A 27,624-nucleotide genomic window follows, 5' to 3' on the forward strand; every position below is an offset into this window, starting at 1 on the left:
ATTGCCTGCAGGCACTGCCCGTCCTTGTCTAAAAGGATGGACAGGCAGATGCAGCGGGGAAAAACTAAAACTAAACCGACTAAAGGGAAATTGTGCTGTACACGGAGAGGCTACCCTGAGAAATAAGGCGACGCCAAGGGCTTAGAAGGAATCAAGGAGGCTGCATTTGTTGTTAAATACCAGCCCAAGATGGGGAAAAGTTTTGTTGGGTTTACTAAACAAAAGGAAACCCCAGAGGAAACAAAAACCCAACGATTTAAAAATAAAAATTTAGGCTCCACCAAGGTTATTGATCAAGGCAGAGGCTCCAGTGTGCAGCCTGTTAAAGTTTTGCAACATGAAACTTTAAAAAGAAAAAACAAAACAACAAAAAAGGAAGAGCAATGCATCTTTCCCCTCAAATGTTAACAAGAGCGCAACATCATCTCTGTATTGTCTCCCTGTTTTATCACCACGGTACAGCTCTGAACAGATTCCACCCCAGGGCAGATACAAAACCACGGGGCCACGGTTTCTAATTATCCCCTCTATTCTCAGGGAAATGGTTTATTTATTAGCTCTTTGAGCTTCTCTTTCATTCATTTTCAATCTGACTCCCAGCAGCGAGGGGCTCTCAACAAGGGGAAATTTATTAGGTGCTGTAGACTCTCCTCATCTTCCCAACTCTCCTCTTCCTCCCACACCCTACCATTCAGAATTATGGGTCGTCTTCATCACCGTTAATTCAATAACTTGCTGTATAATTACTCCGTAATAACACTATTATCTTAACATTTACTCAACAGCTGTGATCCCGTTGCAGCACCAGGGGGGATTCTCCAGGGGAAAGGAACCAGGAGACCCATCTGCCTGCCAGAGAAAGAATCTCATTAGACCAAAACTAAACCCCACCCAGAGAATAATATGATAAAGAGATGGGGGGTGGGGGTGGGGAGTACCATTCTTGCAGCTTAGGCAGAGGGTACAGACCCTCGGCAGAAAGCCAAAAGTCTAACCCACTTTATTCCCCCTTCATACGGATTTGAAAGGTTTTGCTACACAGATAAGAGAAAGTGGAGGGTTTCTGTGCATACAGGAGACAGAAAACTGAGGATGCCATTTGAATAAGCAAAGCTTAACCTCATCAAACAAATTGTGCAAAATTCCTGCAGCGTAATTAGGAAAACAATGAGGGTTAGAAAAAAACGCTAAGAGACCACGGAAACACATACTCTTGATCCTTGTCTTTTGCTATAAGAAATCAGATAGTTTCCCCCAAATTCCAATTCAGCCTATTAAAAAATATATAAGCCAGATACAGTTTTTCATAATTGACACCATTCACTAGGAATATTTTTTTTTTAAATCCAGAAACCATTAGAACTCCTCTTAGACTGAACTCTAGTGTAAGAAAATGTCACAGCAAAGCATCTGGCAATTAAGCAAGGAATTATTTTAGACCCATTGACTAAAAATGGAATAACTTGTGCACCAAATGAGGCTGGGAACATACTATCAAGTATCAAATGTTTAAACTCTAACCTTGACTAGTGAGGCAAAAATTCTATCCACAAGCCTTAGCTAATGCTTATGAAGCGCTCTGGGGTTGGCAGCTTTCATTTCACGGCTGCTGTGATTTTATTGTGATATTTATACAAACATGCATACTGCATATTTAAGCACAAATGCTCCTGGGTTCTCAATAGAAGCAGCAAGTTACTAAGCAACTTCCAAAACCTGCAAGATTCTAAAGTCTACAAGGTGAGGTCAGGTTCACGCAGCTATCAGAACCCGAAATCACAGACACCACTGAATGAGAATACCAGCATTAAAGAATGTTTCACGCTATAATGTATCTGTTTCATACACATGCTATAGCAAAAAGGGTAAACCCACTCTACTGTGATTGATTACCCATTGTGTAATACAGGGCCATAATTCCATCAAACCATCAAAGTAATTTGGCAATTATATTAATCATGAGAAGGGAGCTAGAAAGGTTTGCCGTTAGAACCTCAAAATGGAATTTCCTCGTATTATATTGCTGCATATTGCTTTTGTTTTTAATATAAAGTCAGATTATTTCTGCTTCAAATTTGCTTACATGCCACGGTCATATACCAAATCACTGGTTAGCGCCGATGACAGATCACATCAACATTAATAAGACATTTTATGCTGTCTCCTGCTCCACAGGAAATTTCAGAAGCAAACAGAGTGAATGCACGCAGCATGATGAAATTCACATCCTGAACCACGGACCAAATCCCTTATAATAGCTGAACCTCAATAATCTGTACACTTCATAATCTGCACAAAAGATACGCCCTTCCCCTTGTCAGCCAAGATATGATCGTGTATGTCACAGTGAGGACTCAGTTCAACTAAGGTTTCATTTTTAAGAACATATGCTATTTACACACACACTATATATGCATGCACATACAAAAAGTACATTAACCCTGAAACAGCATCATAATAAATTAAAGCCTAAAATAAATGAATAAAGCATATTTTGTGACGCGTTATTGTGGCTGTGTTATTGAGTTTCTGCACCTATTTATTTTGACTGTATACAAGAGATAGACACACAGTCTAGGCACCCCTGACAAACTGCTACACTTGGATGTTTAAATTAAGGCAACCTAGCACAAATTCCCTTGTTCTCTAATTTACAATCCCCATCACTCCCCCGCCCATTTTCAAATGCTGTGGGGAGACTATGTTGAGACCTTGCAACATTCCCTGAAGCTCATCAGATCCAGGCTGTTTCAGTCCAAGACCAGAGCAAACCCCAAAGCTGGGGGGCCCTCACGCAATTTGAGCATTGAGGGAAAATGGTGGCCGCAGAGAAGTCCAGGGCAAAACCCCCATTGACTTCAACAGAGCCAGGATCTCACCCTAAGGCTGCACTGCAGCTGGAGATGTTATTGCCAGCTCGGGTAGACATACCCACACTAGCTCTGTTCAAGCTAGCATGCTAAAATCAGCAATGCAGCCATGAGACAGACTAGCCGACACAAGCACGCACCTAGGGTTTCAGATGGGACTGTATTTGTACCCCAGGTCAGTATAGCGCTTAAGCAAGTTACTAGCCCCCGCTGAAGTCAATGAGATTACTCACATGCTTAAATCTAGAGACACGTGCAAGTACCTCGCCGAATACGTTCTCAAAAATTCAGCCATTCACCACGTGCCTTCTAGCTTTTAAGTACACATTTGCGATGTTCAGCTGCGTATTAAAAATACACCCAAGATAAATTGAAGATACCAGTGTGGTGTGTTTGGTGTGTAGTGAAAATAACCTGACGCCATAGTGCAGACGCTTGGGTTCTGACCTTGCTGTTTGCTGGTACTGTAAACTATCATACACACACAAAAAAAAGTTTGTTCAATGCTCCATAAACTTTAGTGCATTACAGAAATATATGGAACTGAGAATTTTATTCAGCCAGCTACAGAACGGTACTTCATAACAGGGAGAGACAGCAGTCAATCTCCCATTCATCTGCAGAAACGACAGCCATGTTTTAATTGCTATAGTACTCAATCAAAAAACAGTGAAATTAGTCATAGAGGTGGATTTAAGAACTCTTGGGGGAAGAGCACGTCCTCTTCTACGTTAAATGGAGAGGTCCACACACTCCAAGGAGACTTTTGCTTTGATTAGCTTGATTTTTTTCAAGCCTGTCTATGACCTATACGTTTAAAAGACACTTGAATCTAGAATGTCAAGGCAGCACTATGGAGCTCTTCAAAACACAAACAAAAGATATACATATTTCAGAAGGCTGCTGCCATGAGAACCATACACATCTACAACAGAGGACTTTCGGAAAGCGGGAGGCAGCGGAATCCATGTTTTGTGCCCTTCAGTAGAATCGTATGGGCTGAGACTTTCAAAAGTAGTTTAGGAGGTAGAGACTAGGGCTGACCAGGAAACAAGAATTTCAGTTAGCAAGAAAGTGAAGTTGTGACATTTGTTTTCTTTCCACACCCGGGAGTCCGAGGTTCAAGTCCCTGCTCTGCCCGGAACTGGGCCATTGCCTGTTTTGGGGTGGGTTTCTCTCTCTCTCTCTCTACTTCCCTACCAGAAATTCCAGCCTCGACCTGAGAAACCCTCCAATAAGGTTTTCATTGGACCTGATGCTAATTCATTGAAATTGAAACATTTCATGGAAAAAGTAATTTCTCACACCCCCTCCCCCCATCACAAAATTCCCAACCAACTCTAGTTTAGACACATGGGTGCATTTGAAAATGTTGCCCTAGATTACTCAGAAGTCCAACATTCAATGACATCAAGGGTAAACTTTTCAAAAAGTACCTAAAATGGCTCAGATCTTCAAAGGTGCTTAGGCACCTAACTCCCGCTGAAGTCTGCACCAATTGCAAGTTACTATGATGCTGGAGTCAAGGGGGTGCAGGGAGGGAATTGTGTCTCAGGGAGGCCTATGCTGCAATTGAAAACCCCTGCACCAGCTGACTCGGGCTCACGGGACTCGGGCTAAGGGGCTGTTTAACTGCGGCATAGACATTCGGGCTCAGGCTGGAGGCCGGGATCTAGGACCCTGCAAGGGGAGAGGATCCAAGAGCTTGCAGCCTGAGCATCTACACCCCAATTAAACAGCCCCTAGGCCGAGACCCGCGAGCCTGAATCAGCTGACAAGGGCTAGCCATGGGTTTTAACTGCAGCGTAGACATGCCCTCAAGGTGGATTTTATTTAAATCAAATTGATTTAAACCATGATTTAAATCACTAGTCAGGAAGACTATTTAATCATGGATTTCTACATAAAAGTGCATTCTTGCTGGTTGTTATAACCTTAATACATATTCTTCACAACTCAGAGATAGATGTGGGTTTCATTTTTAGAAGGTACACACTATTATAGATTTTTAAACAGTGATTCTGAAAACTTTTCAGATTAGTTTTACAGCTGTATCAGAAAATGAATGATTGTTTGGTTATTTCATTTACCAAAGGTAATTGAAGCAGATATTATGAAGTCATTGGGAGGTGAACTATCTCCAATTCAACGAGTTAATCATGAATATTTGGAGGATTTTCTTGCCATACTGTACTAGGAGGAGATCACCACCAGACAGACATTTAAATTGTTTTATTTAAACTATTTCTCACCTCTATATATTATTTATTTAAAACATTTTTGCTGTTAACAAGCATGTTACCTCTGGAGACACAAAACCAGTTTGAGAACTGCAAAACTCAGCATCTCTGATGATTATCTTCTAGCTGGAGCACTGAATACCATTGGGTAGATAGAAAGGGGGAAGGATAGCTCAGTGGTTTGAGCATTGGCCTGCTAAACCCAGGGTTGTGAGTTCAATCCTTGAGGGGGCCATTTGGGATCTGGGACAAAAATTGGGGATTGGTCCTGCTTTGAGCAGTGGGTTGGACTAGATGACCTTCTGAGGTCCCTTCCAACCCTGATATTCTATGATTCTATGAAATAATGTATACAGAAGCCCCTGGAACCCAAAAAGATTGGGTCCCTAATCCATGAACTACTGCAACTCATTAACAAAACTTTTCTTAAACGTTACATACATGTATTGTCTCATACTATAGAATTAGAATTTATAATCCCTATTCCATGATGAGATATCTTTGAGCTATAATGTATCTTAATTAAAACTATCTTTAGACAGGTTTTTTCCTCAAAAATCCAATTTAAATTTAAAAAAAAAACTGATTTTTTAAATTTTTTTAAATAATTGATTTTTATCCACCCTGCATGCCCTCAGAGTCAATAGCTCCTGGAGCTACTCCTTTAGGCAGTGGAGTTTACACACCATTTCCAGCTGTTCTCAAACTTCACTACACCGCAACCCCCTTCTGACAACAAAAATTACGACACGACCCCAGGAGGGGGGACCAAAGTCGGAGCCCGTCTGAGCTCCACCACCCCAGACGGGGGGACCAAAGCTCAAGCTCACCAACCTGTACGGCGCGGGGGGTGGGGTGTGTGGCAAAGCCGAAACCCAAGGGCTTTAGCTCCAGGCAGGGGGCCTGAAGCCCTCGGGCTTTGGCTTCAGCCCCAAGTGGTGGGGCTGAAGCTTCGGCCCTGGGCCACAGCAAGTCTAACACCATCCCTGGCAACCCCATTAAAACGGGGTCCAGACCCAGAGTTTGAGAAGTTCCGATTTCTAGTCCATACGATCCATATCGGTGCATAGCTCAGGCACCTCTTATGAAATAAGCATTTCAATCCACACAAGCAGTTTGGCTCTATGGGTCTGTGCACGTTCAGGGATTAGCACAGGCACGCTCATCGAGCCACGCTCCTCTTTCTGTAAACAAAGAAATAGGCTAGTGGCAATGCAATACGAGCCCTCCCTCACGGAGAGCCTTGTACTACACCCATCGAACATACCAGGCCAGATCTGACAAATGGTCCATCAAGTCCAGAAGCCTTTCTCCACAAGGCAGAGGCTTCACAAAAAGGGGCAAGAAACCCTGTTGTATTGATCTGTCCATAGGGAAGTTTCTTTCTAACTCCAAAGAGCTAATGCTTATCAAGGGAGTTCTGGTTCTCAGGCACCTTGCACCATTCAGGCCCCAAGACACCAGCTCAAATCCATTCCATGGCAACAAGTCATTCCCATGAGATAGCTGTTTGGTGGCCTACATGTAATGAATTGATGCTTTCAGAGCCATTCCTAACGAGGTGGGGGGAAAGCTCAAGCCATCATTGGCAGTCGTAGCTGAGCTCAAAGGCTGATGGGCTTTGGAGACTGAACTCCCCTCCCAAACAATGGAGGACCCTCCAGTGTAGGGTTAAAGTATACGAATAATGCAGCACAGGGTACTCCATCCTGCTGTTACCACCAGCGTCTGGCCTCGTCTGATTCTGCTCAGTTTCCAGGACTGCACCTTTCCCACACACAAGATAATCAGAGCTGGTTAAAAAAATGAAAACAAATACATTTTGCAAAATAATCAAATTTTCTACATTGTTTCATTCTGAATCTTGTAAAACAAACAATTTTTTTTAAAAAAAATCTAATTTTTTAATTTTTGTTTTATCCTCTTTTTTGTCACTGAGCTCAAATAAATTAACCCCACTTTAAAACTTTTCCCTTTGCTACCCTAACATTTGCCAACTTTTTAAAAATATATAGGATGGCAGAATTACAGATGTTTGTTTCTTCTTCTGTTATTCTGTAACTAACATGTATTCTATAATTCTTTGCAAATCTCAAATAGAGGAAGTCTAAAAAGTCAAAGTGGCAAAAGGAAAAAAGAAAAAAGTAAAATAATCTCAACATCATTCCGTTTCATTCAGCAGCAATGAGGGAAAACTCCCCCCCACCCCCAAACAAAACCGAGCAAACAAAACCTCACAAATTTAAAAATTTTGTTTTAAAATGAAAAACTAAACAAAAATTAAATAAACTAAAAGCTGCTCATGAAAGTGGATCAGTTTCAGAAAAGGTCATTTAAGTTCTTAATTAAAAATTTTGATCAGCTCTACTAAAACCACACTTTTTTAAAAATTAGTGAAAACCACCTTTAACATGCCTAGTATCATTCGTTTTAGTCCCAGTTTCCTGCACAAATTTCATACTCTGCCCCCTACCCATGTTATTATTGGACTTTTTCCCCCAGCAGAAACAATAATGGAAGCTGGTCTTACAGAAAGAGCTATTTACACGAATAGGAAAGACTCCCAAGGCATTTTAAGTTTCCAGCATGAATAATTCGTCCACCTCCATTTTTTGGTTCTTTATCACACACAGCAGGTAGAGAGGAAGAGTACAGAGTACAGCTGTGTGTGTTTCACTGTATAAAGTAAACATATGCCTTTCAGTACATGATCAATGCTTTCTGGGGGTGTATGATTTCAGGCTATGATCTATAACCCCTCCCCAAAAAACCCCATGAATCAAAGCCCCAACAGTACCCCAGAGTGCTCAACTCCCCAGGGTAGAGTTTCCAAAAGGCAGGTCTAATAGACATTAAATCTTACAAGCAGTTTTTATACAAAGGTCTGATCCTTCCACTGAGAGTGGTGGCAGGATATTGGATTTCACCAGGACTCTTCCTAGAGGCCCCATTTGAAGGAGCTCCCACTGCTACATAAACATTCCCTTTTGCGCACACAGACCATAATGGTGGGTTGGGGGGAGTTTCCAGTGGAAGGGGTTAAAAGCAATGAAATGAGAGATTCCACTTTTATTGCCAGGGACTTGGTGCAAGTCTCCCACCCCAACCCAAAATCACTGAATAGGAGGCAGAGGAGAAAGGGTACCGAAAGATCTACCCTTGGGGGAAGGCTCAAAAAAAAAAAAAAATCTGCTCACCCACTCCTCTACCAAAGGAACTAGGGACAGTAGGAACCTAGCATCCATTCACCCCCTCCTGCTTGCAGCCAGGCTGTTTCCCTGTCTGGAATCCCCCGTCCATCTGTCGGCAGAAGAGAAGATGAAGCACAAAACTACCCAGATCCGATGACCGAAGATTTGGAGGCTTTCTTCTTTCTTATTTAAGTAAGAGGATGAAGTTTTAATTAGAGCTCATCTCGGGGAAGGGAGGAGGTTACTGAAGAATCTGGAGCGCGTGTGGCTGCATGGAGCAAACGAAGAACAAGTGGTCCTAAAACTGGGGAGAACTAACTCAGAGTACAAAGGGCTGGTTCCAAGCCTGAACCGGTGGGGAGGGGCAGCCAGAAGAGGAGAACATTGGCAACACATTTGTTTTGATGGTCAGTCCCACCCCATGCACAGAGTGAAAAAAGTGATTTTTTTTAAAGGGGGGGGAATCACTTATTGGGAAGTTTTCGCTTTTTCTTCCTCCCTTCCCTCTCCTTCACAGTTAATATCAAGGCGACCTGAATCCCAGCATTCTTTATACCTGCAAGAAGCCCTGACTTACTGCTATCACTCCCCCCTCCACCCACCTCCCAAACTGCCCCCCTCCATCAAATTCTCTAGAATCAGAGGCCACCCTCCCCCCTCCAGCCACCAGATGTTCACTGACAAAGGGAGAATGAGCTATAAAAAAAAAATTAACCCCTCCACCTTTTGTATCCCAACTGGGGCCTCTGGCAAGAGAAATTCAAAGCACACACTGGACCCGGCTGTCAGGGAATTACTGTCCAATCAACTAACCTTCCCTCTGCTCCCAACCCCGCAGCTAAAATGCCCCAGCCGATCTCAGCAAGATGTATGGTCTTGCCATAAAGGGGCTGTGTCTCTCACCAGAGGACACGCCAACAAAACCAAAACCACATCTGAGAGAGTGTCCCCTGTTTTACTCTTTGCTAAAATATCCCAGCCCAAGGGACAGGGAGGATGGGACAGACAGAAGGCAGGAGTCATCATTTAAAAAGGAATTAAAAAAAAACAAAAACCAAGACCTATATGTTCTGTCCACATGAAACAGCGTTAGCAGTTACTTTGTTTAAACACTGCTGTTGCAAGCACTGCTTCCCAGAATCTTCCTGTGCCCTCCCCAAGAGGGTCTTGCTAGCCAAACGAAGCTACAGATTAGCCATCCGGATTATCTATATTTAAAAGAATAAAATAAAGTCTGAAGACTGGCCTGCCACATGCCTTTCTCCAGGGATTTATTTGTAGGGAGGGAAGTGAAAGGAAAATTCCCCCTCCCCCCCGAACATGTAATAATTTCCCCCAAATAATCTATTTCCCCTCTCCCCTTCACTCAATTTGTTTTTGAGGTGGGGGGGTAGGGGGTAGTCTTTTACATTCTCGTTTGCTGTATCAGGGCATGATAGGTTTATCAGCCTGCAACGTCAAGACTTCTGGGTGGTTTATTCCCCCCCAACCCCGTTCTGAGAATTCCACAAATGTAATTGCTAGCTTTCTCCCCCATTCACACCACAAAGGCAGGAGCCTTGCAGATGTATATTGTTTGCCCACAACCCAAGAAGAGCATGTGTACAGAAGTCCCATCTCAAATTAGTCCTGGAACATTATGGGGCTACACGGCCAGCTCAAGAGCAAAACTGAATGCCCTGCGGGAGAAAAGCGACAGCCCATTTATACCACTCATTATTTGTAACAATCTCCTAGGCTGGGTTTTGAAAAGGCTCCAGTGACGGTTTCCCTGATTTGTATGGGCAACGCGTCACATGGAAAGCGCTTTCCCCTCCCACTTCCAACAGCATCACAACCATACTGGAACAGATCCCTGGAAAAAGCAGATCTTCATTAGCCCTGCACTGGCAGCGGCCTTCCCACTCCCCAGGGGCAGCGGCCACACGTGGAAATCCTCTCTCACCATTCGAGGATGAAATCTCAAAGGGCCAGGCTCGGGGGGAGCGTGTACTGTCGTTTTCTCTATTACATGTGAGTTTAGCGCTTGTGTTACAGCACCGTTTTATTTATGGTACGACTTCTGTCAGCATAATGATTCTATATAAATTCCATATCCTGATTCCGTAACAATACTCTTTGCTATTATACTAATGGTCCCATCAGAATGGCACAGACGCCATTATCAGAGAATCTGTTTGTAAGAGAGAATCAATTGTAAGAGAGGCATTAAACCCAAATGAACTATTGAAAAATGATCAAAACAGGGGCTGGCTCTGATTCTTTGGCTACAGTTACAGAGCCGCAAACAGCCCATCTGTCAGGTCAGACAGTTAAAGACATTTAACAGATCAGAAACAGTAGGAAAGTCACCCTACAGACTCAGGCACTGATCCTGAAACCCTAACTTGTGTGACTTATTTGACTAAGGACTATTCCTGTGTGTGAAGGCTGCAGAATCCGGTCCTTGGTTTTTAAATGCTGCCATTACCATAGTAATCTGAACACCAATCAGCACGCAAGGAAACTCATGCGCCCCTCATAAGCATGCCTGAAGTGCTTTGTAAAGAAAAAGTCAGTTCCGAATAGTATTCCTTAAACCCTTCTTGCCATGACTGTTTGTACGTGTCCCAGCAAGTGAGCTTGTACCAAGCTAAGAAGTGAGTCACCATGCAAATGTCACAGGATGTATGGGCTCAGTGAAAGTAATGGCGTTGCATGGTTCTGTTTGATACATCTCCATACCTACATCAGCCAGGCTGCAGTTACTGCTGTAACATCTCCCCGGTGCCTCTTGATTCAGCTGGTTTCATATATTGAAACAGTTATTATTACTCCTACAAAATACTTCTGGAAGGGCAGCTACTCCTTCAAAGAGAGCTTTTGACAGATGTTTTCCTACAGTCAGCATTTGAACAAACACAATGTCTTACATTCTCCAGAGTCCCTAATTTTACCAGTTCATTTTTCATACCCACAAATGCAGAATGAAATAAATTCAAATGTAACAAGATTACACTCGCTTGCTGTCAAAGGACCTGGTGCAATCTCTGTGCTCAGTCCAACAGCAAAGCCCGGCGCAGAAATAAAACGTACCTGGCGTGTACAAAAATCTCTTCAGATACAGGGGCACAGGATGGCTCAGGGGAAGCAGGTAATGACTAGATGACCTCCTGAGGTCCCTTCCAACCCTGATATTCTATGATTCTATGATTAATGACAGAGCCTTTCATCTCTGGGTCACTGGTTAAAATCCATCCTAAGTGAGTAACGGCTACAACGTGATTGCTATACAAAGACCAACGTGAAATGCACGGATGGCTTCAATCTAGCTCCTAATGGGCAGGTGTCAAACCCACAAAACCCCCCCACTCTTGCGCTTGGCACCCTCTCTGGCAGTCTCAGCAGAAGTGCTGAGACCTGACTGGCTATGCAGCTCAAATTTTCTATTCTTATGCTACAGGGGAGTCCTTTGGATGGCAAGGTAGCATGGACAAGATGCACTGCTGGCCTGCACCCACTCTACAGACTGAGGCAAGACGCCAGAAGCACTGGACTAGAAATCAGAAGACCTGCGTTTTATACTTGACCCTGCCACCAACATTCTGCAAGCTTCAGTGAGTCATTTTATCCATCTCTGCCCACCTTTCGTCTTGGCTGTTTTATAATACCTAGCTCTCATACACTGCTTTCCAGGAGATCTCAAAGCACTTTACAAAGAAGGCCAGCATCAGCATACCCATTTAACAGATGGAGAGACTGAGGCACTGAAAGAGTAAGTGACTTGCTCAAGGTCACCCAGCAAACCAGTGGCAGAACCAGGAACATAACCCTATTCCTGAGTCCATATCTGTGGTTTATCCATAACAATACTCTTTGCTATTATACAGCACACTACCTTTGGGGCAGGGACACTTCTGATGCTCCGATCTCACCCTAAGATAGGTCTCAATTTCCCAGGCTGTTATTCTGGCACTTTTCTCCAGGACTAAATAGCCATCCCATAGGAAGAAAAGGTAACTATAGGCAGAATTCTGGGATGGCCTCTACCGAACAGACTGGGAAGAGAAGAGGATTGGAACTCTCCAGGACTGAGGTTAAGAAACAGGATAACATATCATGTGATAAGGAGGGATTTAAGTATATAATGCAACTATCGCCTTTCCAGGAAATGAGCAGGCAACTCCAAGTGTATTTAACCCATCCCCACTCTGAACCCTCCAAGTGTCTCTTCTGAGTTTTGGAACACCCAAATGAGGCACTTCTTTCCCCAAATACACCATTCCATCTTCTCTGGTTTGAGGGTAAATAGGCTTAACTACAAGGGTGACCAAATGTCCAGTTTTTGATCAGAACCCCAGTCGAAAGGGGACCCTGGAGGCTTCAGTCAACACCACCAACCGGGCTGTTAAAAGCCCAGTTGGCAGTGCTAAGGCAGGCTAGTCCCTACCTGTCCTGGCACCACGCTGCACCCCGAAAGCAGCCAGCTGGTCTGGCTCCTAGGCAGGGGGACCACAGGGCTCCACGCGCTGCGCCCCTCCCCACGCACCAGCTCCACACTCCCACTGGCTGGGAACTGACCAATGGGAGCTGGGGTGGGGCCTATGGGCGAGAGCGGTGCGTGGAGCCTCCTGGCCCCTCCACCTAGGACCCAGACCTGCTGGCTGCCTCCAGGCTACGCGCAGGACAGGCAGCCTGCCTTAGCCCTCCCGCTGCACCGCTGACTGGGCGCCAACCCCTCCCCTGCAAAACCTGGAGCACCCTCCTGCACCCAAACTCCTCATCCCTGGCCCCAGCCCAGAGCCCTCACTCCCCTGCACCCCAAACCCCTACCCCAGCCCAGAGCTCCCCCCCACAGCCTGAACCCCTCACCCCCTCCTGCACCCCAATCCCCTGCTTTAACCTGCAGACCCCTCCCACACTCCGGCCCCAACCCCAGCCTGGGGCCTCCTCCTGCACCCCAATCCCCTCATTTCCAGCCCCACCCCAGAGCCCACACCCCCAGCTGGAGCCCTCACCCCCTCCTGCACCCCAATTCCCTGCCCCAGCCCAGAGCCCCCTCCCACACCCTGAACCCCACCCTGGAGCCCTCACCCCAACCTCCTGCCCCAGTCCAGTGAAAGTGAGGGTGCGGGAGAGCGAGCCACCAAGGGAGGAGGAATGTCATGAGCAGGGACAGGGCCTCAGGGAAGGGGCGGGGAAAGGTGCTCGGTTTTGTGCAACTGGAAAGTTGGCAACCCTATTAACTACTACAACCATCATTGCCTTGCGTCTCTGCTGTGAAAGGAGGATGTCTAGTGGTTACACCAAGGGGCTGGGAATCAGGACTCCCTGATTCATTTCTACCTCTGTCTGGCAGTGTGAGCTCAAGCAAGTAACTTCACGGTTCTGTGCCCGAGTTTGCCTGTCTGTAAAATGGGGATAATGACACATTTCCTACCTGACAAAGATATGTTTGTTAATATCTGTGAAGTTCCTTGCCATTCCTGGATGGTCAATGTGAAAGAATTGTGAGTGGAACCGATTTTATTCCTGGGGGGGGGAATAGACAGGAGAAAGGGACGAGACACCCTCAAAATGGTGATCCCCTGCGCTGTTTCTGATACATCACCATTCAATCCAGCAAGGATTTAACCAGAACCACTGCAGGGTAAACAGAACCCCATTTACCTCCCACAGAAACCTACGCACTAACATCCAACACGTGTGAGGTCTATTTTAAATGCACAAATACTAGGTATCCTATACTAAAATGAATCTAAAGAAAAAACAATCATGAAGACACATTTTAAACAAGAAAATCAGCAGTTAAGTAAAGATATCCCCCCCCCCCGGGGAACAAACCAAACAGCATCAGTTATAAATATCCACCTTGTAAAATTCTGGAACTGACAAGCACCTTCACAGACTGCATAACTGATTGTCAGTGGGTGGACAAAAGCATGCCTGATGTACATCAAAACCAGTTAAAAAAGAAGGAAGATCACACAATGCAGGTGGTGGGCTATTTAGGGAAAGTCTCTTTTTTAGCATGCTACTATGATATTATTAGGGATTTTATTCTCTATCACATGTGGTGATCTCAGTGCAGCTGAATTTGTGATTTGCCTGCTTCTAGCTGGTATTTTCAGAAGAGGAATGGAAAGTAAGCACAGACGTTACTTGGCAAAGTACAGTCTAGAGAATTCTTTTTAAAAAAAAGTACCATAATGTTAATGTTTGAAAGTGCTTTTCATAAATAGTAACAATCTGCTTAATCTTTACATTTTCCTCTTTAACTGCTGGAGAGTTCTCAGACAGCAAACAACATAAATTTAAATTTAATTTAAAGTGTTCCTCTAACGGCCCAGCTGCTGAGAATTCCAGTTGGAGTTTTGCTGTGAAAAGTTCCCTCTAACAGAAGGGTATTAATCCTTGCCGGAGTGGGAACTCCAGGGGGTTTTGAGGTGGGGGGAGGGCGAAGAGAGAGAAGATATAAATCAGAAAGGGATGAAAAATGGCCACTTCTCTCTGAAAGTTTCCAACAAAGCTGCTCCCATTCTACTTCACATTTCTAAAGTGAAGAGTTTTAGTCTATTCTACCTCTTGATCGAAAAAAAGGACTACATTTTTGCAATGGAAATAGGGGTGTAATAGATTTTGCATCCAAGCAGCTCGATAAGCAGCAAAAAAAAGTTACATTTTATTGCAGCAGGATACAGAAACTGTACAAAAATTACACCTTGTAAATATGCACATTAGCCCCGTACATAAAGGAGACAGTATCAATCAAGTTCCAGTGTTATGCATGTGTTAACTGTGTATCGTGCCTTCATCTAGCCCGCCCTTTGTCAGGAAAAAAAAAAAAAAGAGGAAATCTCACGGAGGAGCTGGAGAGATTGGAAAAATAAGTAATAAAAAGGATGATTTGGAAAATGTCAATCTTTAAACAGAAGAAGCCAATCCTTGGTACACTTTTATAAAGGGAAGAGAGGAGTTTTGCATGAATTGGGGAAGCTTGACACAGGTAGTCATTTATTTGTCCCTTGTTTTGCAAATAAACGCACCAATAAACGATTTGGCAGATTTAAAAGCGGTGGGGGTAGGGGTGGGGGAGAATCAATGTGCCTTTAATGATTTCAAAATAATGCTAACCTACACCATTAATCTTTATTGCACAGAATTCCCCCCTTTCAATTAAACAACATCATCGATCCCCCAAAGCCCTAAGACAAAAAGGGAGGAAAAAAAGTGAAACCTGGATGTTATAATTTGGATGCCACTGAAATCTACAAACAGCAGCAAGCCAGTTCCCAGTCTGACCCCACACAAAACAAATCCACCTTTCCCCTAAAGTCTGGGAGCAGCTGGCTCAAGGAGGATTCTTTAACTTTATTTTTAAACCTTATATTTTGATACCAGATGCAACATGCCAGACACAGACCGAGGGGTATTTACAGACATGGGGGGAGGGGGAACGAGGGGATCTTTGCTGAAACAAAATCAACACACAGCAAATAAATGGGGGTGAAAAAAAACCCTTCGTTTCCAGTTTAAAAGAGAGAGAGACATGCAGACAGGCAGGATCAACCACAAAATTAAAGAAGGCAAGAGACGGATTAACAAGCAGCCCAGGGGAAGCTCTCTGAACTGTAACTGGCTCTGGATGTTCCCAAGCTGGAGAAGGGAATTATTCCCTTAAAAAGGAAACTCTGGATTGATGGTTTAAACTCAGCCACCAGAAAATAAAGTAACAAGTAAAATCTGCTCTGGGTCTAATCTAGCACAGAGCCAGGGGAGCAGCCCTAGGGGTCCTGGTGGACTGGGGTGGGGAGCAACTCTTGGGAACATCTGGGGGGGGACAGAGGGGAAAGGGGGTCTCTATTTATCCTGCACCAGGAAAGCAATGTGGGCTAGCTCCTAAAGGGGCAGTTACTGAGCTGAGCACCAGAAGAAGTTAAAAGGAGAGGGGGAATGAGGCGACAGCAAAGAATGTGGAGAGGGGAAAGGGGTCAAGGGACGGGGAAGGAAAGGAAGCGGTGCGGAGAGGATAATGGGGGGAGAGAACTTGGAGCGGGGGGGGGGGAGGAATGGGGGAGCAGAGGATGGGAAGCGGGTGATGGCAGAAGAGGAGGACACAGAGCAGGGGCGAAGGGATGAAATGGGGGGAGCAGAGGATGGAGAACAGCCCCATGCAGGTCCCACAGCCCCAGGGTGCCAGGAGCCACCCCACACACACTTCAGACCCAGTCGGGCTGCAGGACTCACCGTATGGGCTGGAGCCTTCCCATTGGAGCCCCCGAGAGGGGCCCCCGGCTGCAGCACTGGTGGCCAAGAGGCAGCGGCTAGGGATCCATGAGGCGCCTGGTCCCCGTTAATCCAACCTGGGTTCGGAGGGGGTTAGGGGGTGACACCTCCTGCAGGGTCTGGAGCAAGACACGAGATGGGACCGGGAGGGGGAAGGGGGGCAAAGGCTGGGAGGAGCCAGGGGAGGGGCAGGGAGCATACAGAGTGAGACGGAGGTGTGGGTGGGGTGGGGGGGAGGAGGGGAAGCAGGACAAAGTCTGTAGGGGAAAATCCATCGGGGACAGGGGAGGAGGGGAGCACAGATCCATAGGTGGGGGAGTTCCATAGGGGACGGGGTGTTGGAAGGGAAAGGGGGGGAGCAGATCCGGGGGGGGGGGGAAGAGATCCATAGGGGAGGGCATAGGTGCTGGAACTGGGGCTGCTGCAACACTCCCTGCATATACAGGATTTACAGTTTGGTTCAATGGCTCTCAGCACCCCCACTGTACACACTGTTCCAGCCCCCCTGGGGGAGGGAGAGCTGATCCATGGAGTGGGGAGATCTATAGGGGAACATGTGTGGGATGGGGGGAGGGAAAAAATTCATAGTGGAAGGTCTTCGGGAAGAAGAAGAGGAGCTCCATGGGGGAAATGGGTGTGGGAGGGGGAAGGGAGACCCCTTGGGGAAGATGGGATGGAGGGGGACTTGAGCTGGCATGGCCCTGTAAGGGATGATGGTGTGAGGGATAGGGATGGAGTTGGGGGAAGCCCCACAGACGATGTGCTGCCTTGGTGGGAGGGGGGCAGGAAGCTCCTCCTGCCCACCCCCAGGGCGTAGCAGCCAGTAACGCCTTCAGCTCCCCGGGGTAAATCTCCCTTCCATCCATGAGTTTGGAGCTGCAGAGAAGGTTGGGATTTTGTTTTTGAGGGAGGGGGTGACTTATACCTGGGCCCCAGCCTGGTCCAGCTGCAACGTAGCAAATAGAGACAGCTCACACATTTCCCATTCCAAACTGGCTGCTAGCCTCATGCCCCAACAGGCAAGAACCAGGGCAAGGAGAGCAAGACACACACTGTGTTATTGTTTCTAGGGGTTTATTATTATTAATTATTATTAAAAAAAGTCTTCCAGCTCCCTTTTTTATATTTGTTGCTTCCCCATCTTGGCTACTGTCAGCTGGAGAATCTCCGAGCCACGGGCAAACAGCTGAGCCTCACATGCCCCCCTTGCAGGGCAGTTAATTATTCACCTCTTATACTGAAGGGAAACTGAGGTACAAAGACGGAATAACCTTCCAAGGGCGCACAGCACAGTTAACAGAGCAGCTAGTACTAGAATTCAGATCTCCCTTCGTTCAGGCCTGGTCCCCGCTAGAGAAAGAAGTGTATATTTCAATACAGGTTAGCCAACACTGTTGCAATCCTAGCAGAGACCAAACAAACCAACAGGGCTGCAGGCAGTCACTGGTGCTTTACCGCAGTCTATGAGCGTCACACAGATTTGCTCCGAGCTCGGTTAGACGCCATCACGGTTAAGCTGCCGGTATCTTCTCTGCACTGGCGATGGCAACAATGAGAAACCTTGGTACAAAAGCCTACTTCAGACACAGCCCATGACAACCATGGCCTAGGACGGGTGGAAGGGGAACGGCTACAGGATAATCGCCGCTACACATTTCGACAAGATGAAACATAAATAAACTAAACATCAATTTTTTGCTACTGTGGAGGCAAACTTTATCGGACTATAAAAAGCCTGGGGATTTTTTTAAAACCCTTTTGTTATTTATGAAGCACCATAGGTGTGCACGGCTCTTCACAGGCATAAAAAAAGCGATGATAATCCCTGGCCTGAGGACTTTATAGTCTAAATAAGACATAACACAGTACGGGATGACAAAAAAGATTACAGAAGGGGATCTGGGACAAAAGAGGGCTTCTGCAGAGAAAGACCATGATATACTTATTGTTACCTACGTGTGTTCAAGTTAATCTGAAATCCCATAGAGATGCGATGCTTTGCTTCAGGGTGGAAGCAAATCATTGTGTATTCGCTGTTTTAATGACTAGAAAATCAAAAAAGGAATCCTACAAAAAGTGGACATGTGGACAAGTGGCTAAGGAGGAGCACAAAAGAGTAGCACAAGCATGCAGGGACAAAATCAGAAAGGCCTAGACACAAAATGAGTTACCCCTTGCAAGGGACATAAAAGGCAGCAGGAAGGAGGTTATTTAAATAGGAGCAAGAGAAAGATGAAGGAAAGGGCAGGTTCTCTACTTAGCAAGGAAAGAAAGCTAATGACGGATGACATCAAGAAGGCAGAGGTGCTTCGTGCCTATTTTGCTTCAGTGTTTACTAAGAAGGTTGATGGTGATCAGATACTCGACAAAATTAATATTGATAACATGGGGGAGGGGACGCAACCCAAAACCCGGAAAGAACAGATTAAAGAATATTGATATGAGCTGGACATATTCAAGTCAGCAGGGCCTGATGAAATTCATCCGATGGTACTTAAGGAACTAGCTGAAGCAATCTCGGAACCATTAGTAATTATCATCCAGGGCACATGAGGTCCCAGAGGACTGGAAAAGGGCACAAAAATAGCACCGGATTTTAAAAACAAGGAACAAAGAGGACCTGGGGAATTCTAGACCAGCCTGCCTGCCCTCGAGATCTGGAAAGATACTAGGAAAGTTATTAAACAACCAATTTGTAAACCCCTAGAGGATAACAGGGTTATAAGGAATAGCCAACATGTATTTGTCAAGAATAACCAAACTAACTCAATTTCCTTTGTTGACAGGGTTCCTGGCCTAGTGGATGGTGTGAAGCAGTAGATGTGATATCTCTTTATTTCAGTAAGGTTTTGACACAGTACCACATGCCATTCTCACAAGAAAACTAGGGAAATGTGGTCTAGATAAAATTACTATCAGATGGGCTAACAACTGGGTAAAAGATTGTTCTCAAAGAATAGTTCTCAGTGGTTCACTATCAAACTGGCGGAGATGTTTCTCGTGGGATCCTGCAGGGGCTGGTCCTGGGTCCAGTACTATTCAATTTCTTCATTCATGACTTGGATAACGGAGAGTATGCTTATAAAATCTGTGGAGGACACCAAGCTAAGAGGGGTGACAAGCACTTTGGAGGACAGGATTAGAATTAAAACAACCTTGACAAATCAGGGAATTGGTCTGAAATCAACAAGATGAAATTCAATAAAGACAAGTGCAAAGTACCACATTTAGGAAGGAAAAAATCAAACGCACAACTACAAAATTAGGAATAACTGGCTAGGTGATAGTACCGCAGGAACGGCTCTAGGGTTACAACAGATCACAAATTGCATATGAGCCAACACTGTGATGCAGTTGCGAAAAAGGCTAATATTCTGGGGTGTATTAACAGGAGTGTCTTATGCATGACACAGGAGGTAATTGTCCTGCTCTACTCAGTACTGGTGAGGTCTCAGCTGGAGTAGTGTGTCCAATTCTGGTTGCCACTCGAAGAAAGATGTGGATAAATTGGAGAGAAAGAGTCCAGAAGAGAGCAACAAAAATGATAAAAAGGTTTGGAAAACGCGACCTGTGAGGAAAGTTAAAAAACAGGCATGTTTAGTCTTTAGAAAAGAAGACAGAAGGGGTCCTGGTAACAGTCTTCAAATACATTAAGGACTGTTATTAAGAGGACAGCGGTCAATTGTTCTGTGGCACTGCGAGTAGGTTTCCCAGGCCTGAAAAAGAACTCTGTGTAAGCTCAAAAGCGTCTCTCTCACACCCAACAGAAATTGGTCCAATAAAAAAATATTACCTTCCCCACCTTTCTCTCTCAAATTGTTCTCCATGTCCACTGAAGGTAGGACAAATAGTAATTGGCTTAATCTGTAGCAAATGATCAACATTCAGACTTTAAAGGTAGTTAAATACTGTAACAGGCTCCCAAGGGAGGCTGTTGAATCCCCATCACTGGTGGTTTTCAAGACCAGTTGACAAACCTCTGTCAGGACTGATCAAGATTTACTTGGCCCTGCCTCAGTGCAGGGGGCTGGACTTGATGACCACTTGAGGTCCCTTCCAGCCCTCAAAAAGGAACATCCTGGCTCCCCCTCCATCCCAGTCCTTGATTTTAGTATTTCTTGATGGATCCAAGTTTAAAAATCTTGGTCATTTGGAAATTCTGCAAGCCGAAGACTGAAGTAGTCCCAGGCTTGGAGGTTCTCTTGGCAAGCCTGCGTTTATATATACAAGGCAGTCATATGTGGAAAGGCTGCATGTGCCTTAGCGTTGAGTATTTAGGGAAAGGGAGGAGCAGGGCATAAGGGAGGTCACATTCATTTTTAGGAGAAGAAGAAGAAGAGGAAAAATAAAGAAAAAAAGAAGAAGAGTCACCCAAGCAGATTCCCTTGATGTGTGTGCCCCAGCGGATGTGGAGGAGGGAATGTAGGAGCGGGAGCAGGGAGGAGAAGATGCTTAAGAGATGCGAAGGGGGATCCAGATTGAAAACAGATGGGATTTTCCATGCCAACCTGACATCCGATACAGAGAGAGGAGGGACAGAACTTCCCGTTCGGAGAACCTTGGCAGCCAATCCACCGTCGGGGGGGGGGGGGGGGAATTGTTTGGTTTAAAATCCCCACTCTCTCTCACTGCCTGGGGTTGATGGGAAGCAGGGTTTCTGGCAGCAGACAGGCCTGCAGTTTGGTGGCGTTGTTTTTAAAACTTTGAAATGTTTCATTTGATCATTAAGTATCCAACAGCCAATGGATCTGCTCCATGCTGCTGGCCCAAAGCCCAGCCAGCCAGTTAATACCTGACTTAGGGGCAGCTCCATGGGCATTCAGGACCCACAAAAGGTCCTTACACACATGCACAGAGAAGTGAGGGAAGGCTGTGTTTTTTTCTAACCACACGCACCCCACCCCCAAAAGAATACTGAGTAAATGCAAATGGGTGATTTTGCAGGAAGGGGTGACAATGGAGTTGCATCCAGAGGCTTGCCAGAGGGGTGATACCAAACTTGGGGAATAAGCAAAAAAAGGGGTGGCAGGATTTTGGAGAAGGAAGAATAAGGCAAGAGACAGTGGGGTGGGTTAATGAGGCCTAGCTGTTTTTTCTAGCCCTGACTGCTACTGTTTTGCACTAAAAAGTGCAAGGAGCACAATTAAGAGTGGCGCACGAGCGCCTACCAAGCCCAAAGAGGGTTTTGCCAATGCACACTAGTTGTGGTAATCAAGGTACAAGCACGATAGCTGGAGTGACAAACAGAGAGAGCTGGTGGCTCAAGAGGGAACCTGGGGGCCAGTGTGCCCAAAGTCTGCGTATGCCAGGACAAAGAGGACAAGTGTTCAACCATGAAGGAGTGAGGGTGAAACAGCTGAAGCCTGAGCACGTGAACACTCATAGACAGAGCATGTATACACAATCCTTGTACACACCTAGTGATTGGCAATTATCCTCTCCCCCAACCCAGTTGACACCACCAGGGACAAGTGAAAACTCCCTCTCCCGTTTTTCAGCCCATGGCTGAGGGGAGGGCATCTGCCTCCCTCATGGGTTTTGCAGTTCCTTTGAAAACCAGAAACAAAAAATTAATAGCGCAGGCCTGACCGCATACTTTCCAGGGGCTCTGGGAGACCAGCTCCCTTCAAGCCCTGTAACACACACTCTTTTCATTCAGGGATTTAAATACCCAATTGTGTCTGTTTTCAGCACATTCATTTTTAGCATTTTAATGATACGGTCCCCAGCTCTTGCCCTTCTTGGATTGGCCGCAGCCTTTTTCACTCTTCACCGAATGAGATTGGGAGGAAAGAGGGGTTAGCAAGAGGTCAAATATTTATTCTAAACCAAGTGTTTTTCCAGCGGGGGGGGGGGGGGGGGGGTCCTGCAAGAGACAAAGACAAAGCGGTCAGTCAATTTCTCTGCCTGCAAGCGCTACACCTTCCACTCAAGGGCTTCCAGAGGCTGGAGCTGAGATTTGCAGTGCATCTCACCGAACTAGTTTACACAGGGTAAAAGATTGCTTCCAGAACAGGGCATCAGCAAGAGAAGCCACAATCACCACACAAACCTGCTTCCTTCTCCTCCTCCTTCTCCTCCAAACCTCCTCCCACAGAAAGATAAATACGTCTACCTGCCTCAGACACCCACCATGGAGCTGAAGTGTATAGCTTAAAAGCTATATCTGAATGTGATGAGTGTTTGAGCCCCTCCCTTCCATCCCCCTGCCCCTAGAGCCTGTCAGGGCAACACTGGTTTTTCCACTGGAAAGCTCAACAAAGACATTTCAGGCATGTTAGAGCACAACTCAAAGACTCTACCAGGAACTACAAGGAACCTTATAAGACAAAGGACAGAGCAGGGAAAAAATGTCCTCTCTCCTGCCACCAAAGAGATCCGTAACCCTTCCCCACTCTTGGGGAAATCCCACGCCCCTGCTTTCCCCTCCGAACAGGTCACAAGCTCAGCCAGTGTAAATCCATGTCGCTCCACTGACTTCAGCGGCTAGTGTAAATGGGCATAGCTTTAATGGAGCTACACAGATTCCCACCCGCTGATGATCTGGCTCAACGTGTCCTTTTAATACTGAAAAACAAGACACCCAGCTCTAGCACTTAAAACATCTTCTAAGGGCCCTGATCCTGCAAACTGCCTCAGACGGACAGATCCGTACCCTTGTGCGGAGCATTGCTGGAGCCTTTGGGTGGGCAGAGGGGGTCAAACTGTGCAGAGCACCTTGCAGCAGGATTAGGGCATAAACTTTTTTTTTTTAAAGGGACAGTGCATCCTTCAACAGCCCCCCTCGCCCATGTCCTCACACTGCCAGAGAGCATCACCAAATCCTGTACCACTTCCAATTCGTTTGAAACACATGCCCCCACCCAGGCCTCGCCCAGCACCCATACAGCCCTGCCCCCCCATTAGGCACACACCACTCGGCCCTGGCTCCTAGCTCAAACACGTGCCATCTGCTCTGTCGGCTCAGCCTCTCCCTCCAACCCAAGTGAACATCACCCCCAAGCCCCATTTCTAAAGGCATGGGGGGAGGGGGAGGAGAGAGACGCTGATGGCATTTCCGTCCTTCTCCCCAACACAGACCCCATCATAACCAGCCCCCGTTCCCTCAGCCTTCACCACAGCGCTTCAGACATCAGCTGCTCCATGGATTTTTTCCACCAAGTCATATCGAAATGATATTTATTAAATTTGCTCGCTAAGTCCCTCAATCTGCTCCATAATACAGTGAATCTGTGAGGTGGTTTCACTGATCCTGCCTCAATGAGACCAGATTAACATAGATGATCCCGGCTTTGCAGCTCCCTCATTCCGGGGGGGAGGGCAGGGGGTCAAAGGTTATTCAAGAAAGGCAAAAAACACTGGCAGCGATGCTCTGGCATGAAGGCAAGGTCTTCAGCTTCTTTCCTTTCATGTGCTCAGCTCACTGCCCAGGGGGAAAAGCACCTGGGTTCTTAAGATGGCTTCCAAGGGCGGTTTCAGGTGGCAAGGTCGGTGCACTCGGAGTGGACCTGCTGCTAGCCAAAAACCCTGGAAGATTCTTCAGATTTATTTCAGCTTCTATTGCTCTTATCTTACCTTTCGAGTGCATCAACATTTTAAAAACAGTACCTTTATAAAAACAACCCAAGAAGTCCATTAAATCTAAAATTAGCTCCATAAAAGTTCATCAGATCCATTACCTCAGCATTCAGTTAAATTATGAAAATCATCAAGATAAGGAGGCACAGGGTCTATTAGTTTCCGGAAGAGGATGCTCTACAAACTCCCATCCCCCGCTTACAACAGTTAATTACTTTAAGTTTCACTGGATTTAACTGATTTATTAAGTTTTTATTATTAAAAAAATACTCCCTAAAACCTCCAGGGAAGTATGCAAAGCAAGGCTGGGAAACTGCACTCCTATTGCATAACCATCTACATCCATCTACTTTCCACTGGTTGCATTTTGTCCATGCAAAGGTCCTGATCCTGCAATTGGATCCACATGGACCCAGCCGACTGCAATGGGGAGCTCAAAGTCAGGAGCAAGGATCCCTCTGCACGGATCTAATTAAAGGATCAGGGCCTTAGTATGTGAGCTACTACTTCACAAAACATAGAGTCAACCTGTGAAACTCACTGCAAGGGGATGTTGTGAAGGCCAGAAGTATAACGGAGTTCAAAAAAGAACTAGATAAGTTCCTGGAGGATAGGTCCATCATTGGCTATTGGCCAAAATGGTCAGGGAAGCAACCCCATGCTCTGAGTATTCCTAAACCTCTGACTGCCAGTAGCTGGGACTACATGAGAGGGGATGAATCAGTCGATAAATTCATTCCCTTTGAAGCACTTGGCACTGGGCACGGTCGGAAGACAAGACACTGGGCTCGATGGACCCAGCGTGGCGTTCTTATGAATTCTTCCAGGCAAGGCCCATCTTTGTTCTCGCACACCTATCGGTGTGCAATAAATAGAGCACCAGCCCTACCCCCTCCCCCCAAAAAAAAAAACACATGTACTCACCACTGCAGCAGTGACATGCCCTGGGAGCCCATGAATTTAACTGCATGCTCGTCTAGAGGTTCAGGACCCACAGGCCTCCCTGACCTGCTCCCAGCTCTCTTTTCACCTTTCCCACCTGAACTCTTCTTAACTACAGGAGTTTATCGGGAGTAGCGGAGGCTCTCTCCTGCCCCTGAAACCTCCAAGTCTGAAAGGAGCCGCTCGCTAGCCAGCCTGGTCTAGCCAAGTGTTCCTGTGCTGGCAGATGCGGTTACAGAACATTAGGGCCAGCACTGGTTTCCCCAAAGGCTCCAGCCTTACGTTGGGCTCCTCTGCGCCTTCCCCATGTCACTCTTCCCACCTTTAAATGAGCTGAAACTTTCAAAGATACCTTAGAGCCGCAATAACCCAGGCCTGTGGACCGTCAGAGCAAGCTGCGAGGACCCGCTTTGTTTTGAGAGGACTTTTGGGAAGTGCTGAGCGTTTGGGTGGGCTCAGATAACCTTTCGCTATTTAAACCGCAGCTCACGGTAGTGCAGCAGCACGCAGGCGTCCCCATTAGCCAGACGGTGGTTCCTCCTTGCATGGAATGTCATTTTAAAGGACAGAGAATCTATAGCTGGGGCAAGGTGTAATTTTTGCATTCAAATCAAATGAGGTAAAAAGCGCCAAAAAAAGTCATTAATAACACTAACTCGTCAGCTGCATTAGTCTAGCAGCCCACACTTCTGAGATCGTCCGCTTAGAGATCCTTGGTCACATACCAGTAGATTCAAAGGTCCTACCTAGATTTAGGATCCTATTATGCTAGGTGTTGTACATACACATTGCAAGCTCTTTGGCCAGCAACTGTCTCTTACCATCTATGCAGACAAGAAAAAGAAAGGCACTGAAAGGGAAAGGGACTTGCCCAGGGTCACCCAGCAAGTCAGTGGCAGAGCAAGGAATAGAACCTGGTTCTCCTGAGTCTGTAGCCAATCGCCAATCCGCTAGGCCACACTGTAAGCTCAATCTAGTTTTCCCTCACCCTTCCCTTAAGTCTTGAGGACGGAGGGAACCCCAGGGCCAGCTTTCACCATTAGAAGTAAGCTCTGGGTTTTCCTGGCTCTCCCACGAAATGTAGATGTGCCTCGTCCCCAGCTTTCCGCATCGTCTTAGCTTCGGCGCCCCTGCCTCCAGCCAACGCTAACCTGCTGGACACTTGTCCGGACCCCACAGCTCCAAACGGGGTCGTTTCTTCCCCTCCATGGCTCTGACAGGATTAAGCCAAAAACCTGGCCCCACTTTTGCATCTGCTTTTTAAAAATCAGCAATTATTCTGGAAAAATCGTATCAGAGAAAAAAATGGCTAAAATGTTCCATTACAGCATATCCAAATACTTCAATTAAAAAAAATGATGCTAATTTAAAAAACAAATGTTTAAGCAATCACGCATGTTTATTTAATTTGTCCTTTTTATGCCAGAAAAAGCCTAGTGCTGCTTGGAGTGACTGCCACACGGCATTACCACGTGTATACATGGCTACTTCCCTGGTCCATTACAAAATGGAAGCAGTGAGTGAGGGGAAAGCAGTGAAGTGACAGTGTGGAAGGGGAGGAAACAGTCACCGAGGGTCTAGGCTGTCCCCTAATAGAAACTGACAGGGGTGGGGTTAAGATGAAACAGGTCACCAATCCCCGCAGCCCCTGAGGAGAAACGGGACTGCTGGCCTGGGTATTAGAGGCAGCTCTCCTGGGTTCCATCTGTCATTCACAACCTGCTGTGGTGCAAATGAATTCCCTTCTCTCTGCCTCAATTTCTCTCTATAAAGGGTGAAGGCTTAGCCAGCTATAGCCAGTAAATATCCCTGCGTCCGAGGACAGAAAAAGCGGTGCACTATTTGCCCATAGGCTCAGCTTCGGCACTGAAGTGCTTGCATATATTTGTGGAGTCTGATCCACATTTTTTACCACACTGTCCCTCTGCAAGTTACACAAACCTGTAGACCCTAGTTTAAGAAGCAGTAACACACACACACACAAAATCCATTTAAAATGCTTTGAACACCAATTAACTCTCGGCTCAATATTTATGGTAGCCTCTCTGGGAACTGATCGTCCACTGATTAATGGATGGGAAGGATTGTCTCGCGTAGGGCCGGCAATACGGCGCTGCCCAGCGTTCGCAGCGAGGAAAGCAAAGCAAAGCTCGTGACGAACTTGTGGGATAGGTCACATCTACCGTCAATTGAAGACTTGCTTAATCCACCACGTGGCCATTTGCCCTCACGTCGCCTGCTGTGGGTAAGTTTAATCGAGTGAGGGATTTACAGTAGAAGAGGCAGAGCTTCATGGTCCGCAGAGAAAGGGACAAATAATTATCTTGTCTTGGACCCCACTCAATGTCAACAGGGTTTGATTTCCTGCGAAGGCAACGGAGCCTGCTGAACCAGTTTCATACCAGACACGGAATTTGTGCTGTGGCAGAATTTTGGTGGCGTCTGAGAGACCATCCACTACGTCGATGTGGGCAGCCACAAACCGTGACACACATTCTCGAGGGCTGCAAAATGACTCAGCTTCCTGGAGGTCTTTGT

The 27,624-nt window shown here is 46.1% G+C and overlaps 1 protein-coding gene across 7 annotated transcripts in view; it reads right to left on the reverse strand.

The window, feature by feature from the left end:
- Nucleotides 1-27,624, reverse strand: part of PTPRS (protein tyrosine phosphatase receptor type S) — a 247,059-nt gene that overhangs the window by 179,166 nt on the left and 40,269 nt on the right. For 3 of the 7 annotated variants that reach the window (XM_084614681.1, XM_084614682.1, XM_084614679.1), the window contains exon 1: nucleotides 16,528-16,740. The exons of 1 other annotated variant lie outside the window; for it this stretch is intronic. The gene's annotated coding sequence lies outside the window, so the exon portion shown is untranslated. Of the gene's footprint in view, nucleotides 1-16,527; nucleotides 16,741-27,624 lie in introns of those variants that run through there. 3 more of the 7 variants (XM_084614683.1, XM_084614684.1, XM_084614685.1) reach the window with 3 other exon arrangements.

Source organism: Lepidochelys olivacea, assembly GCF_965140295.1.
Source record: "Lepidochelys olivacea isolate rLepOli2 genome assembly, chromosome: 25".
Classification (NCBI taxonomy): domain Eukaryota; kingdom Metazoa; phylum Chordata; order Testudines; family Cheloniidae; genus Lepidochelys; species Lepidochelys olivacea.